Below are 15176 nucleotides of genomic sequence, written 5' to 3'. Positions count from 1 at the left end.
TGGTGAAACAATGAGTGCTGCAGGCTACTAGTTGCATTTAATTTACAGGCCCAGGTTATATTTTATACCACTCTGCAAGGAACCTATAATTGAATTAAATATGCCAATTAGGTGCATGCCAAACAAACCATCTTTAAGGGAGTGAGAACAAACACTTTTGCACTAGTTAGCAGTGGTAAGACCAAAAATGAGAGGTAAGTGGGCAAAATGTTTTGAGGAAGACCACCCTAAGACTGCTAGGTCTAACAATGAGCAATCCTCTTCCTTACCCTAACATAGTGGTTCCACCACACTATATGGCACGACTGGGTGCCATATAGCTCCCTCGCTCAGTTTGGGCTATGCTCAGCTCTTCTACCAGCTCTTTTAACATTTGCATCTTATAAAAAGATAAAAAGCAACATTTAATATTTCTGGGTGCAAGGACAAGAAGGGATATTGGATTGCTCAATGTTCAAAATCTTGAATATAATATTCAAGCACATAAAATGACAAGATATATCCATATTCCACCACAATTCACAAAACGTCTTTCTAAACCCTAATGCTGTGATCTTTTATTCACTTAATTCTGTGTTTATTAAGCCAAAACATGAAGATTCTTGGTGCGAATATACATTTTGTTTCTGAAATATATTTCTTGGAATATCATCAGGTTAACTCTTTATATCAATAAGCAATACCCTTATATTATTCAACAATAAATCCATGAACTACACCAAATCCAATGTAACAATCTTCCATACATATTCTAAATAAATATCCAGTGTTGGATATGGACAAGAGCCTTCTGATGCAGATTTAGCCACATGTATAAAAGATACTCATCATCACATAGAGTGATCTGGATGTGTGCACACTCATTACTAGTGTTCGAAAAATGGGTGAAGGACTCAGGGTCTGATGATGCCAGAAAGCACAGTCTCTCACACACATGTGAAAAAGGAGCCAAAGGCAAATGAAGTTGGAATTACAGGTTACCCATGCACTGCTGTCATGTACTCCTGCAACACAAAAGCCCTGTTGTAAATTTGAATCTTGTGTTTTTACCAGACAGAGCTGTTCACATGATGATTTGGATTAGGCACACAGTACTCCATGTCTCAAAAAAACATGTAAAGAATATAGGTGACCGAAGTCTCACTGGTATTGTGCGCTTCTGACCTAATTACATTAATATAAACAATTTAATATAAATATAAAATTTGACGAGGCATTGATTACATGTACAAGAGCAGAAATGTAACTCAATATTGAAGCTGGACTTTATTAGAGGAATACTTAGAATATGTAGAAGAGGTGTCAGATTTCCATTGCATCCCTTAAACTATGAGTGAAGGTGTGTGGATGATTTTCCCTCTAGCACCTAAAAAGTGATGGGAGGAATGTTTGAAAAAAGTCCAACCACTGGCAATGGCTCGTGAAGCATTCCAACCCATTGCGTTTTCAGGTCTCTAAGGACCCTCAGATAAGACCCAGCCATATGCAAATCAACATTGGTATTGCTGCAATAGGAACAAACCAGCCCAACTACTAAACCAGGACCTTTCTGAACTGGAACACAAGCCACCCAAGACTGGTTGCGGCCTAGTTTAGCCTCTTCAGGCAGGTGCAGCTTAGTTCTGGTGGCACAGTGAGCACGGGACCCATTTCTGTGCATGCCCTTGGCCACTTAAAGAGTTACAGCAAACTCACAAAAATTGATGGGAGGTATGACTGCAAAAAGTCTTTGTTACCGACTGTACCAACCACATTCCCACATTATATTTGGCCAAAGGATGCAAAAATGATGAATTGGAGTGCTACCCAAGCTATTGCCAGTTGTTACATTATTTGCCAGCACATCTCTCACCACTTTTAGTGAGTTTGATGATTTTTCCAGTCAGGGTTTGCACCCTTAGCAGCAGGACAGAGAGAATTCTATTGACAAGTTGCTTGATATTGATATTTTGACAGAGCTCTGTGACAGCCTGTCACCCTACTACTCAGAACACTCCACAGTAGAAACATTTATGGTGGGCGAGTAAAGTCAAGAATTGTTAGAGAACACCTAGATCTGGAGTCTGTTGGGCAGGCCTAAGGACACTGCAGAGATTAAACAGTAAAAGTTAAAGGCAAGAGAGGAAGAAATAAACAAAGGTAGATTGATTTTCCTACTGGTAACATTATTTATCAAAATGACTCCATCAACGTAAGTTATTGATTAGGTTATCAGGTAAAGTCTTCCCTGACTACGCTCTCTCCCATTAGCAACTGATGTCCATAAGGAAACGCCAATTCATCACGTATTACTATGGTTTACCTTCCAAAGAGCTCTAGCTCTAAAGGAACAATGTCGCTTTCATTCCGAATTCCTGAAAATCGGCTTCTAAGCACAACAGAGGAACTGATTCCCTCACCTGGGACGCTGATCAAGAAACATTTGCACATCAACATGAAGCAGTACATGTTCATTAATCTTTGGTGATTACTATATGTTTCGAAGTGGACATTAGTCGCCCATGAAGCCTAGGCCCAAGATACAAGAAAAGACACGTCTGGTACCCTGTAATCATTTTGTAATGTTAAAAAAGAGAAAAGACTCTAGCAGTCGTTTTCATTTGCACGGTACAGAATGACCTAGCACAAACGTTGACTGTGTGACCCTTGTAAAATTCATGCTAAGAGGAGTGAACAGTTTATTGTTAGTTTTATAACAAGCATAAGTGTTGTTTGAATGGACTGCGTTGTATCAGCTGTTTTCTCAGTCATGAGCACGCCATCTGGATTGAGTGAGAACAGCTTGGCGTGTGAAACGTCTATGACATGCGCACTTTCCTTTGTAAATGTTATGGGTCTGATTCGTTTAGATATTTATTTCAGGAGGTTGCTTTTATAGAAAACATTGAAATCGTGAACAATGCATATAAATACATAAAATATAATAATAAAATATTTAAAAAGAAGCTAAATGTACACACATCAGTATTAGTCAATTAACCTAAAGAAACATTACAGTACACGAAAAGATCCGAAACATTTCATCATACAATAGCAGGTATTCACAGGAGGTGAATTTAATAATAGATAAAGTGATTCATCGGGCATTGCCAACGAATATTTAAAAATAACAGGATAAATATAGTTTCTTTGCATATTAAAAAGTTCTGGACAGAAGAATAAAATATTTGATTAGCTGAGGCCCACAAGATTATGTGACAGGGATGACTAAATTATGCAGCAAGAAAAGAAAAATTGTGTGGCGTGCACATTTGGTGACAGTATTACTTCGATATTTTGACATGTTTACACCATAACAAATGTGTCACCTAATTGGTGTGATTGTACCATTCAAATACAGCAATAACCACCTGAAAGGTGATCAGTCAACCTTTGCAAACGATCTTCAGCTGCACAGCAACATATGTCAACTCGTTTTAGTAACTTTTGATCCGTTTTAGGAATAAACAAGTTGTTGGTAAAATCTGCAAATTATACATGACGCATTTGGTATGCAAATGCTGAAAATATATAGTTATGTGAAAAACGTTGTGGTCACAGGATGGCATAGTTGCAGTGGCCCTGAGCTGCCACAAGCTTACAATAATTCAAAAAATGGAAAGTGTCCGGCAAAGCCAAGTCTGTCCAAAGCAGGGGCGGCCTTCTCACGAAGGCCTCAGTGCTACCTCCAGGGTATTTACAGCATTGGATGATAGTATGCAAATTAGTTTGTTGGCACAGCTATGGGGGAAAGAAGAAAGAGAGCAGATCTGAATTCATGGGACTCTTTCTGAGTTAAAAGGCTCTTGTTCACGCACTCTAGGGCTCCTTGCCACACATGAGGGTTATGGCCCAAGATTATACACATCCAGTAAATGTTTGGTTAGTGTTACCATTTCTGGCAGCATAACCCCTTCAGTCATTTTTGCCCTCAATCTTTTTCACATCTCGCCAATAATACAGACCTATTTGAAAACTAAATAGAAAATATTCAGTAGCTCCTTCATGCAGCCCTATGGTCCCCAAAAATGTTTGTAACGCTGCAGAGCAGAAATCTGCATTTTTTTCACTCTAGAAAATTACCAACAGGTCACAAATAATCCCATAAATCTCGGCGCAAGGACTACAGTGTATGTTTTCCCTACATTTAATTTTTTGGGGAAGTCACGGAATTTCTGCAGGTTACTCTCAGAAATCTGTTGCAGTATTAGAATTCCAGGTCTTTGGCAATTGTCTCCTAATCGTATCTTATTCCTACTAGAATTTATATTGTGACAGGTTTAACAATACACTTTACTCGTTCCTTTAAAACCCTTTCTTTTAACTTAGAAAATCCTTCTTCCTTTTCAGCTGCAAAACATTCCAAACCCTTCCTTTCCCCACCCTTGAAACACACTTACTCCTGCCTTTTGAAGAAGTAGTTTAAAAAGTGATACCAGCGCAGGAAGCTGTTTGGAAAGTGTTAGAACTCCACTAAGGAAGTCGATTTTTCCACAGGCGTAAGTGAAACATATTTTCACAAACATGCACAAATCCAGATTCTGTGACTCAGAAGCTGGAGTTGAAAAATGCAAATTAATGCTTTTTGTGTGCCTGGGTAACTCCTAGGGGTCTGAAACATTTTGTGAAATTGACCCTCACTCATCAAGGCTCAGTGTCCATAACTGATCATACAACAGGATACCCTTGGCATATTGGCAATATTAGAAGATAAAATCATCATGCTTTAAGACTTTGCCTTAATCACACGAGTAATATGATTTAATTGCTTTATCCTCTGTTACATCAGAACGAAAAGTCTATCTGGTATTAAATTATGTTTTACACCTGCATATTTTGATTTTGGACGATGCTTGAAAAATGCCTCATTGGAAAACATTACACGCCTCATTGAATGGGGAAAAATAAATCAATACTTGCATATTTCTTATTATTTAACAGCTTAAACTGTTAGACACTTGTGGAAGATGTTAGTTCTCCTATTTAGTTGTTTTAATGGGATGGATATTAGGTATAGTGATTTGGTGCTGTTGTAGCAGAACTTTATGCTCCTGCTGTTTCAACTAGGGATCTTCTGTGAGGGACTTGGGCAGAATTAGTGCAGTTCTGCCCACTGTTAAGGTTAGACCATGATTTTGTAGGCGTTTATGAGGCTCCGCATAGGGTGGTCTTCATTAGTCTGCTTTGAATGACAAGTACAGGGAACAGGGAGCAAAGAGTAAATGACAAATGAAAAATCTAAGGATAGACTATGAAAGCAGAGACCAGAATCCTAGCACTGTGAATCATCAGGTCACTCTAATGAACAGCTCTTCAGAAAGGTATACATCTGCGCCTCGCGACAAGGGCTCTCAAGTGTCAACAAGATGAGATTGCCATGGCAACACGATTGAGCAGCAATCACTAAGAAGAACATAGTTCATTTAAAGATGTTTCTCATATTTATTTTACTTTACATTTCTGTAACAACCTCAGTTTTCGTCATTGCTTTCGCACTTCAGAGGGGTAGAAGAACCTTTCTAACATTTTCCACCTGGTCACTTGTAAACTAATTCACTGATGTGCTAGCCTGTTCACTTTGGTCAATAAGGCTTAAGTATGATTTCATTTGTCACATAATGCTTGGTGTGTGATGGACAATTCTAAAGTGTCAACGTGAAGTGGAAAGTCAATTAAATGAACAGGCTTTTAAAGAAGCAATCTAACGAGGAGCCAAAGGGATTAGGAGGTGCTGAGGTTAAGACACGAGTGTGCAAACTCTGCGGGAGAATCTTGAACTAGAAAATTTAGCACTTCACTCACAATTTAGACATTACAATCCAACTCACAATAAGACATGTAGTGGTACTCAATTTATTGTCTGCTAAAGAATAAAAGACTAATTGGACTGAACAACACACACACATACAACACAGCACTTAATTGGATAGTAACGTGCTCCCAACAGCACTATCTACCTAGATAAATCACACATCACCTTAAAGCAGCGCTTTTAACACAAACATCTGAGCATATGCTTAGCGCTGCCCAAGTAGGCACGTAAATGGCTATCCAGACACCTAATAGCATTTAAATCCATCAACTACTTACCACACATATGCATTGGAAATGCAATGGATACCTGTACCAACTGAGGAATATGTAACCAATTTGGAACAACACTCCAGTGTCACTCATCCAAAACTGACATACTCACCCCACTGACACACTTTCAAAAAACTGAATAAAATCTCTGGTCTCTAATGGAAACGTTTGGAAAGTTGTACCCTAGGCTAATGAAAGGCGATCCAATGCCATACTAATGGCAGATTGTGTGGTGTATACATTCTAATAAACAATGTCAACAACTGTCAGACCACCCAGTTTCAAAGCTATGATCAGAAAGAAACACACGTTAACTTGCTCATCTGTCTCCCTTGAAATATGTAATTCTCCCAAAGTCTTGTCTCTCTAAATTCACCACTGAAATCAGTCCATAGCTCTTTCCTGCAAAGCCAGGAGGCACATTTTTTGATCTCACATCTTCCTTTACTACACCCCTCTTTCTGATTGAAGAAAACACAGTACCTGTCTCGAAGCTGGCCAATTAGGAAGTGTAATTTCACTCATTTGTTCGTTCCACTCAAATCACAGGACCCTTTATTGGTCAGCTACAGCTTGTAACTAGACAATGTTTTTTCCATGGGCCTAATTCACAAAGCCATTTACATGTGTACCTTGAACTTGCTCACACAATTGGCTTAATTTTCAAGTGCAAGATGTTATTACAAATACACCTTGTAGTCGTACATCTATTTACCAATGTGCAAAATGACCCAAAAGTTGAATAATATAGTGCATGATCACACCCCACTACAGGGCCAGGGAGGGGGTGTTCCAGGGTAGGTATTCCCTGGAAAGTTTGGGAACACCCTTAACCTAAAGAGTTTCTGTGTATTCTCAAACTGTGTTCTGTCCTATTAGTGCCCTGGAAATGGTTGGTGATTTATCCCCGTTGCAGTCAGGAATACATCACTTTGCAGATTAGGATGGAGAAAAAACACCACCAGATTGGCAGCTGTACAGGGGAAGACCATTCACAACGGGGAAAATATTTTCCCTGTGTACAAAAAGATGCCATTGTTCACACATTTCCCCATGCACTGTTGTACACTACTCTCAATTGCATATGCGACAGGGCCGCCAAATAGCCAATATTGCTGAGCCTCAATAGTTTTCCAAAAGTATCCCCAGAAACCTGAAACTCTTACTGAATTCTAGGTGTAACCTGGAAAACATTTGTGGACTCTAAAAAGTTGGAAATCTGCCTCAGTCAAGGTCAGACACCAGCAGGTCAATTTAACTCTGGGGATCATAGCTCGAGCAAAGGGAGCCTGTACGCTGATATTGTACCACCAGTTCTTGTAAGTAAAGTGGGCCAGTACCTGACCAAGCTTTATGCAAGTAGCATAGGGCTTTAAACTGTATGTGTTTGTCCACCATAAACCATGAAGTTCGCAAAGCAGACACAAAACCAAGGCATGTTTGGGAAGATGTTATAAAAGTCTGGCAGCAGAGTTCTGAATGAGTTCTGAATGATTTGTAGTTGGCTAATAGGAGCCTTACCTGCCAGTAAGTAGAAGATGCATTGACAGACTGACATCTAGCCAGTAACCTAGGTTCTTGAGCTTAGAAGAGAACCTAGGGTCTCAGGCCAGTGTTAACAATATCTGCAAGAGGACAAACATAGATGTTGAATAACATTGTGCTTGAGACTGATCCTTGAGGGACTCCAGCAGTAGGAGCATGAGGCTCTGACGTACAGCTGAAAGACAAAACTAAAGACTTGGAAGGTGCGATCTTCTAAGAAAGAGGTCATCCGAGCTAGAGCTGTCCCTTGAAGTCCCAGGCTAACCAGTCCTTCTAATAATGGTATGTGATACATTAATGAAGACAGAGCTAAGGTCGAGTAGAATCGGAGCAGCCATTCTGCTGTTATGCAGAAGCTGTTGTAGATGTTCAGTGACTCCCAGAAGGGTAGATTCGGTACTGTATCCCAGTCTAAAGCTGGACTGTGAGGAATGAAGAACATTTTTGGAGTTCACAAAGGAAAATAATAGCACATTAACATGCCTCTCCAAGATTTTGGTGAAAAGAGGAAGCATTGAAATATGTCTGAAGTTAGACCAATTGGAGTGATCCAAATTGCGCTTTTTTAAAGAGGGGCAGGTCCACAGCATACTTCCATTTCTGTGGAATGCATCCCTCTTGTAGAGAGGAGTTGAGGAGAACTGTCAGTAGTAGTATTAGTTCTGGACCCGGTATGCAAAGTTTGGCCAGGGGAAGAGGGTCTTGAGGAGAGCCAGACTTTATGGAGTAGTTGTCTGCTTCAGAGACTGAACATTTCATTTGTGAGATGGTGCTAGAAATATTACCATTCGTCTGAGATTTGCACATCAAAACAGTCATGAGAGTGTGTTGGATAGCTGTAACCTTTTTTCCAAAAAAGCGCGTGAGGTCCTCACATTGTGACTGTGACAGCGAGGGGCAGGGAGACAGATTACTGGTATCTGACAGTTCTTCAACTACTTTAAAAAGAGGTTTTGAGCAGTTCTGAGTAGCGGCGATTTTATTTGAGTAGAATGTCGCCTCGGTGGCTCTACATAGTATGTGATAATCTTTTCGTGCCACTTTCTACTTAAGTTTTATTACCTCAGCATAAGCATTTTCTCCAGGACCTTTCCAGAAGCTTACACCACTTTTTCTCCCTATGCAAAGTCTCATTTAACCATGGGGCTGGAGGGTGAAGTGTGGCTGAGGAGCTCAGGTTAGCAGGCAGGACTTCATCCAGGGAATCCGGGATCTGATAATCAACCATAGGTTGACCTAGATGGACGGACTGCACTAGGCAGTGTAAGGTGTTTAGGAGTTGGGAGTTAAGGGAAAGGGGATCTAGTTTGAACCATTTTCTGGACATAGTCAGAAATCCAGCAGCAGCCGTATAGGGCACTGAATGAGTCTGAATAGAGAAAGGCACTATGAAGTCGTCAGACTAGAGTAGTGGCATGGGGGGTCAGTAGTAAGGCCCTTAATATTTGAGAATATAGGATCCAGTTGTTATCCGGCCTTATGTGTGGGTGCAGAGTTAATCAAACTGAGATTCAAGGCATTTAGTTCCTCTATAAAGGCAATGCCAAAACTACAAGTGGGATCCTCCAGATGTATATTTAAATACACGCACCAAGCTAAGATTCATGTTTTTAAAATGCCACAGCTCAACATACTAAGAATAAAAATAATAAAATACTCCCTATTCCCGGACAACAATTTGCAATCATAAACAACAAAACAGGTATATATTTTTTTTAAAAGCCAGCACAGCGGTGCCACAAGACACCCTACCTGTGCCGATATGGCCACGCCACAGCAGCTCTTAAATGGAGGCCATGCGCAGAAACTAGAGCGCTAACCATGTAGCAGAGGCCTGCCAACAATTTCCAAACACAAACAACAAAACAGTTATTTCTCCAAAAAAGAGAGCATAACGGTGCCACAAGACATCTTACCTGTGTGCTAGACAATGGAGTCTTTTCTCCCTACGGGTTAAACAGTGATTATGCTTTTGTACAGCTAGGACTCTATATTTTAGTCTTGCATGAATCTCAAATGCTCATTGAAACTGATGCACAAATAACTGCTAGTTACTGTTTCATTCCTGTACTTTCATATTGCTCTAAGTACAAGTCTTTAGTGAGTGGCTCCTTCATGCATAAGAGGTATATTCTTAATTGTTTACATTTATGTCTGCATTTTTTCTATAGACAGACTTCTTTGTATTACATGGCTTATACAGCACGTACTACAAATGTATTTGTCTCGTGGTTCATCTTCCCTGGCTGCTTGTTACACTGTGCCTGCCTATTACATTTTGCCTACAACTTCCACCTTTTCAAAATTTCTGCACTGTGCGCCCACCGTGGGTGACAGGTATCAGGTAGGAGGTGTTAGAGGCCTGGACTGGCGAAAAGGAAGACGATGAAGGTCATCTTGCAGGTTATAAGACCCAAGAAGGCTTGTATTGGGACTGGTAGGGAGGTTTCAGGGTCTGGCGTCTCGGTTTTTCATAGGTTTGGATATTTCAGGCAGGAGGATGTTGGGAGGAGCAGATATGCTTGTTGTGAATGTAAAATGTGTTGATGTGACAGAGATGAGAGCATCTGCTTTGTACTAGTTGTGTCAGTCACATGAAATGTATGTAAAGCTGGACACTGGCCTTGTGGTGGAAGTTTGCACCTCTAATAGTCTACCAAGAGAGGCACCTAGCCTAGTCAACTGCTGAATCCATATACAGGCCACCAAGGAATATTCCTAAAAATCTTAATTGTTAGGTAAGAGCCATTAAGAGAGCTGTGACACTGTTCTCAGTGTCGCTGCAAAACAAATGGCGGCGTGGCACCTCTGACTCTGAGAAGACATGCTCATACTCACAGTTGTAAACCAGAGTTGTCAGCAGAGGCCAGACAGGGACCTCAAAACAGGACTAATTTGAGTCCTTCAGCTTTGGACTCATTGGCCAAACAGTCTTTTTCTGAGTAGCCTGGGTTAAGATGTTGGTATACTTCAAAAGCCATCCTATAGCTGTTCTCACCGTCCAGACTAATAACTAAAGTGCCCAAATACTCATTTGAAACTTGCAGTCGAGGACAAAGGTTCTTAAAGTTCGCAGCTGTGGACACTGCAATCCCACATCAGTTTCACCCTAAACAGACATAGAGATGTTTGAGTTTGCAATCTGTAATCTGATTCCTTGGGCACTTCATTGGTACCCTCCTAAAGCCTTGGATAAAAACCTCCAACACTAGACTTCGTAGTCCTAAAAATGTTTTTTTTCATCTGGGCTTAAAAGGCTGTTACAAGGAATGGGCTGTGTCACCTAGCTTTCAAATTCCACTTCCGACTTTGAAAAGATGTACACAGGTGATATTCTAATCTGACATAAAGTTACGCTGAAGGAAAAATACAATATTTTTGAAAATTCTTGAGATAATTTATGATTAGCATCGTTTGATCTCCCCATTCCAGACAAAGTGAATACTCACATATTGCTTTTGAAACGTTTTCTATGGAGCATAGTTGAGTCTTATCTACCAAGTAAATGTTCTAATAAAATGTTTTTGTGACGCTTTCTTATAAGCATATCGTTGTCTCCTCTGCTCTTAAAATAGGGTGGTTCATGTTATGAAAGTTTTGGAATGGATGTCTATCTATCTAGAAACCTGCAACAATCATGTATGGGGATTACCTATATAACCAAATGAGGAATGGGGGCTAATTGAACGTTTCTTAAATGTACCATGGTCCCTTTTCCAGCCAAACAACTTTGTTCACAAGAGATCGCTGAAAAAAGCTCTACAGAGTAATTTATAGTTAGTGGTTCTCACTTCCCTAGGTGTTTGACAAATCCAGTGCTTGGAAGTCTTGGGGAGCACTCTTTAGTAGCTGTGTTGCACCCAGCTCTTGTAACCATAAGATTTTGTTAGCACAAGCTGATAGGTGACAGACAGTCCAGCAGAAGAGCCAGAGGCCTAAGACATTCCCTCCACATATTGTGCCCTAGCCACAAGAGACTATCAAGGTGTCATGAATTGCATTGACATTATCATACATAGTGTGCAAGACATTGTAATTTGACAGCAATGCCAATAAGAAAAAAAAGTTCTCAAGCGCTGTCAAATCAACACTGAAAGTCCCGATCTATATCATCCTTGTTTGTCTCTTGTTTCCTCTAAACACCTTAAATTTTCCAAGTTTTTCAAAGAGCATTGAGAAGAATCCAATTCAAAAGCCTAAATTTGTGTTCATAACAGTGATCACAGCAGAAAGAACTGTCTGTAACTTGAGCACCAATCATCCTGCTTCATCAATCGACTATGCCTGTTTTTCCAATTAGGGCACTTAAAGTCTTGTTCACTGTAAGCACCCGCCCATCCAAGGCTGTAAATCCAAAATGGACATTGTTTGCAACTTGCTCCAGCTTTCAGTGACATGAGTGGTACAAATGCACTTCCTATGACGGTATCTTTCTTGTGGATCCACCCTGCACCGCACGCTGTCCTGCTCCTCTAGCAACTCTGACCTGGCACTTGAGCCACTAAAAGGCCCTTATTATAACAATGACTGGCCTAGTGGTCCACTGCTTGCTAATCTTATTGCAATGCTTTGTGGAAATGTCAACAATAGGTTGACAGTCAGTTAAAAATGAAAGGCTCAATCTAATTTGATATGTCTTGAGCTTGTTAAACTCCACTTTACACACTTCTGTGCGTTGTGACCGCTCAACTTCCTGAGTCCTCTTTGTGGAACTGAGAGAAAAAATCTAAAGAATTTCTAGTTGCCTGGAATTCATTGTTTGTTTGGTATTAATATTTATTCTAGTCTACTGCCCCTAAGCCTAAACAATGTTGGATGGCTGGCTTACTAGTTAGCCCAACAGTTCCCCCTTTAACTTCTTCTTTCAGTGGGAACAAGTTAACAAAATTAGTCAGTTTCCTACATCAATCTTTGTTTTGGTTGTAAGTGCTTTGTCTGTTAAATGTTTTATGTTTTTCAAAAAATTGTGGAACCTTTTTTGGGTTAAGCCTTTAGCTCAGCCACAGCTACCAAAAGCAGTGTCAAGGAAACATTTAGGAGCATGTGGCTCACCTCTCCCCGTAGATTAAATAGGATTAAGCCTCAATCTTCTCTCCCTTTTCCCCTTCCGTTTCTCCACACATTCACTAACCTCCGTGTTAAGCAGGAATATGATATGATATCGGTGGATCATTTAATGCATGCTAATTAACGTATGCTAACATGGGTGAGTAAAAAGCACACCATAATGGGTCCCTAGAACTTTAGCAAAAGACCGGTTGCACTTGTCATATACATCACCCTAGAACACATGTAATGTAGGAAATACGCTATTTGTACTCCACCCGAGCCACTAAAAACCGAACAGATTGTGTCAGAAAATGCTATGAAATAACATTTCCGAAACCATTCGACATGATCTAGTGTTCTCTTAGCATTAACCGACTCAAGAACACGATTTCACATTTAGCTAAGAAAACAATCAATACTAACCATTAATAATTTACAGGATTAGAGCGTAAGAATACCTAATGGGACTGTGTTTTTCCATTTCCTCATTCCCCAGCAAATAATCTAAATATTTGACTGCTCCCCTCACTCACCATGTTTTTGGTTAATAGTTAAACTATCATCATTTCTGAAATGCAAAGAGTAACACTCAACAAAAATGTCCACAAGCCAGCCATTGTGTTTTTGTAAAGAATCATCATAAGGCTTGATTTTTGTTTTTATTTGCGGTAGAATTAGCTCTGTCTTTTGTGCATTAAAAAGGAGACTTCAACAACAGGAAAACCCTGGGTATGTTCATTTAGATTGTTCAGGACAGTCTGATCGGATCTTGCACACTGATTCTAACATCTTCTTCCTGGTGTACAACATGATCACAGCCGAACAAATTCACAGCTGGCTGCATTGTCACGTGAAAGGGAACAGAGAGTCATAAGGAAATAATCTGTAGTGGTGCAAAAAAAGGCTTCTGATCATGTGCTCTGTTTTTTTGTTCCCCTCAGGAACAGGATGTTCATGGGGAAAACATATTTGCGCTTGGTCCTACTTTGTTTTCATGGTCCTCATCATTTGATGGTGATGGAGACAGTTCATTTGATCTTACTCAGGTATCACTTTTGCTACTAAATTGGGAGAGCTAGGTAGCCTAGTATGTAGAGCTAAGTGTTTGCATTTCTTAACAGAGGAGTTGGTGCTTTGCACATTCATGTCCTCCCCTTCATCACTGATTTATGATTTCTAACTGCTTTAGCTCCAACGTGTTGGTGGAACTCAGCCTACAATGTCATTGTGTAGCAAGGGCACTAAATACACATACACTTTTTTGTCTCCATCAAAAGCTCCCTTAGTGAACGTGCTCGACTCACCTTCCTAATGGAATATCTCTTGAATAGTCTCAACCTGCCAAATTTGTCTTGTTCGGTCTATTACTGCTATAACAGTTTCATGGCCCAAATGCAGGGGAGTATCTGTAACTGACATATGCAAGGCAGCTACTTAGGCTTCTCCTGGCACTTCTGTGTTAGATTATAAACTTGAAGTGGGTGAGGTATCAACCTCCTTTGTGGAAGTGGTGCTGAATACGGTTAATGTACGAGGAGTGCTTGACTTACCGATAACCAAATACCTATTTACCTATTTATGACTTACTGTGTAGCATGAGTAATTGTACAGCTTTGTGAATCTTCCGATGAGCTCTATGTTGAGGAAGCATGACAAAGTAGTTATAATTCTATTACATACAATAATCTTTTTGAATAGGGCATTGTCCCTTCCTCATCAAATCTCTATATACCTCCTACAATCGTGGAAATATGTGTAACTTTTTAACCACATTGTTATTGCTTTAGTATAAACCACATGAAGCTGATGGGCAGGTGCCCCTGTTTATGTTCCCCTAAAGGAGACCTTTACATTTATAGAAATTTAGCAAACACAGTTGAACGTTAGGAGCTGGTCAGTCAATTGTAATACTCTGTTTGTGGGCAATATTTGACATTACTGGCTTGTAAAGATAGTTTTCTGTGGCTTGCTGTAGGCCAACAAAACAAACCTTGTCTACTTTTTTTTGTCTGATAGGACTTCCCTCAGAAAAGCAAGAAGAGGAGCCAGAACAGCCACCTGGGAACTGATGGTGCTTGAGAAGAGGCTGAAGGAGCAATGTAGAAAATGGAGCTGTATTTTTCACCCATCCAGGTGAAAGGCTGCTTGTATTACAACAGTGCTCAGTATTTTGGGGGAGGGTGGTGCTAATAGGCATATTGACCTTATTGAATAGGTGATAAAGCTTATTCGAGGTACTCAGAGGTGTGATCATCCAGAATGATGGAGTAATGTGGTATTTTTGCTCACTATAGTCCAGACTCAAAATCAACCAGAGCACAATTAGCACATGGAAATTTGCTCTGCGTGATTCATAGTGAGTAGGTTTTTCCACACCCATTTCAATAGGAGTATGAGAACCATAACCGCTTTTTCTGGCTGGTAACTTTGGCAGGAAAAACCACACAAAGCTTTGGCATCCATATAGAATGCTCAACTGTGCCAAAGAAGCCTCGCCCTTCCCTCCTCACTCATCCCAT

At 40.2% G+C, this 15176-nt stretch overlaps 1 protein-coding gene across 1 annotated transcript in view; it reads right to left on the bottom strand.

Moving 5' to 3' along the window:
* The window catches only part of GLIS3 (GLIS family zinc finger 3), an 868281-nt gene that overhangs the window by 605642 nt on the left and 247463 nt on the right, over nucleotides 1-15176 (bottom strand). The gene's annotated exons all lie outside the window — the stretch shown is intronic.

Source organism: Pleurodeles waltl, chromosome 1_1 (assembly GCF_031143425.1).
Source record: "Pleurodeles waltl isolate 20211129_DDA chromosome 1_1, aPleWal1.hap1.20221129, whole genome shotgun sequence".
Lineage (NCBI taxonomy): Eukaryota > Metazoa > Chordata > Amphibia > Caudata > Salamandridae > Pleurodeles > Pleurodeles waltl.
The sequence above is the reverse complement of the archived record's forward strand: the minus strand, read 5'-3'. Positions and strand labels throughout refer to the sequence as shown.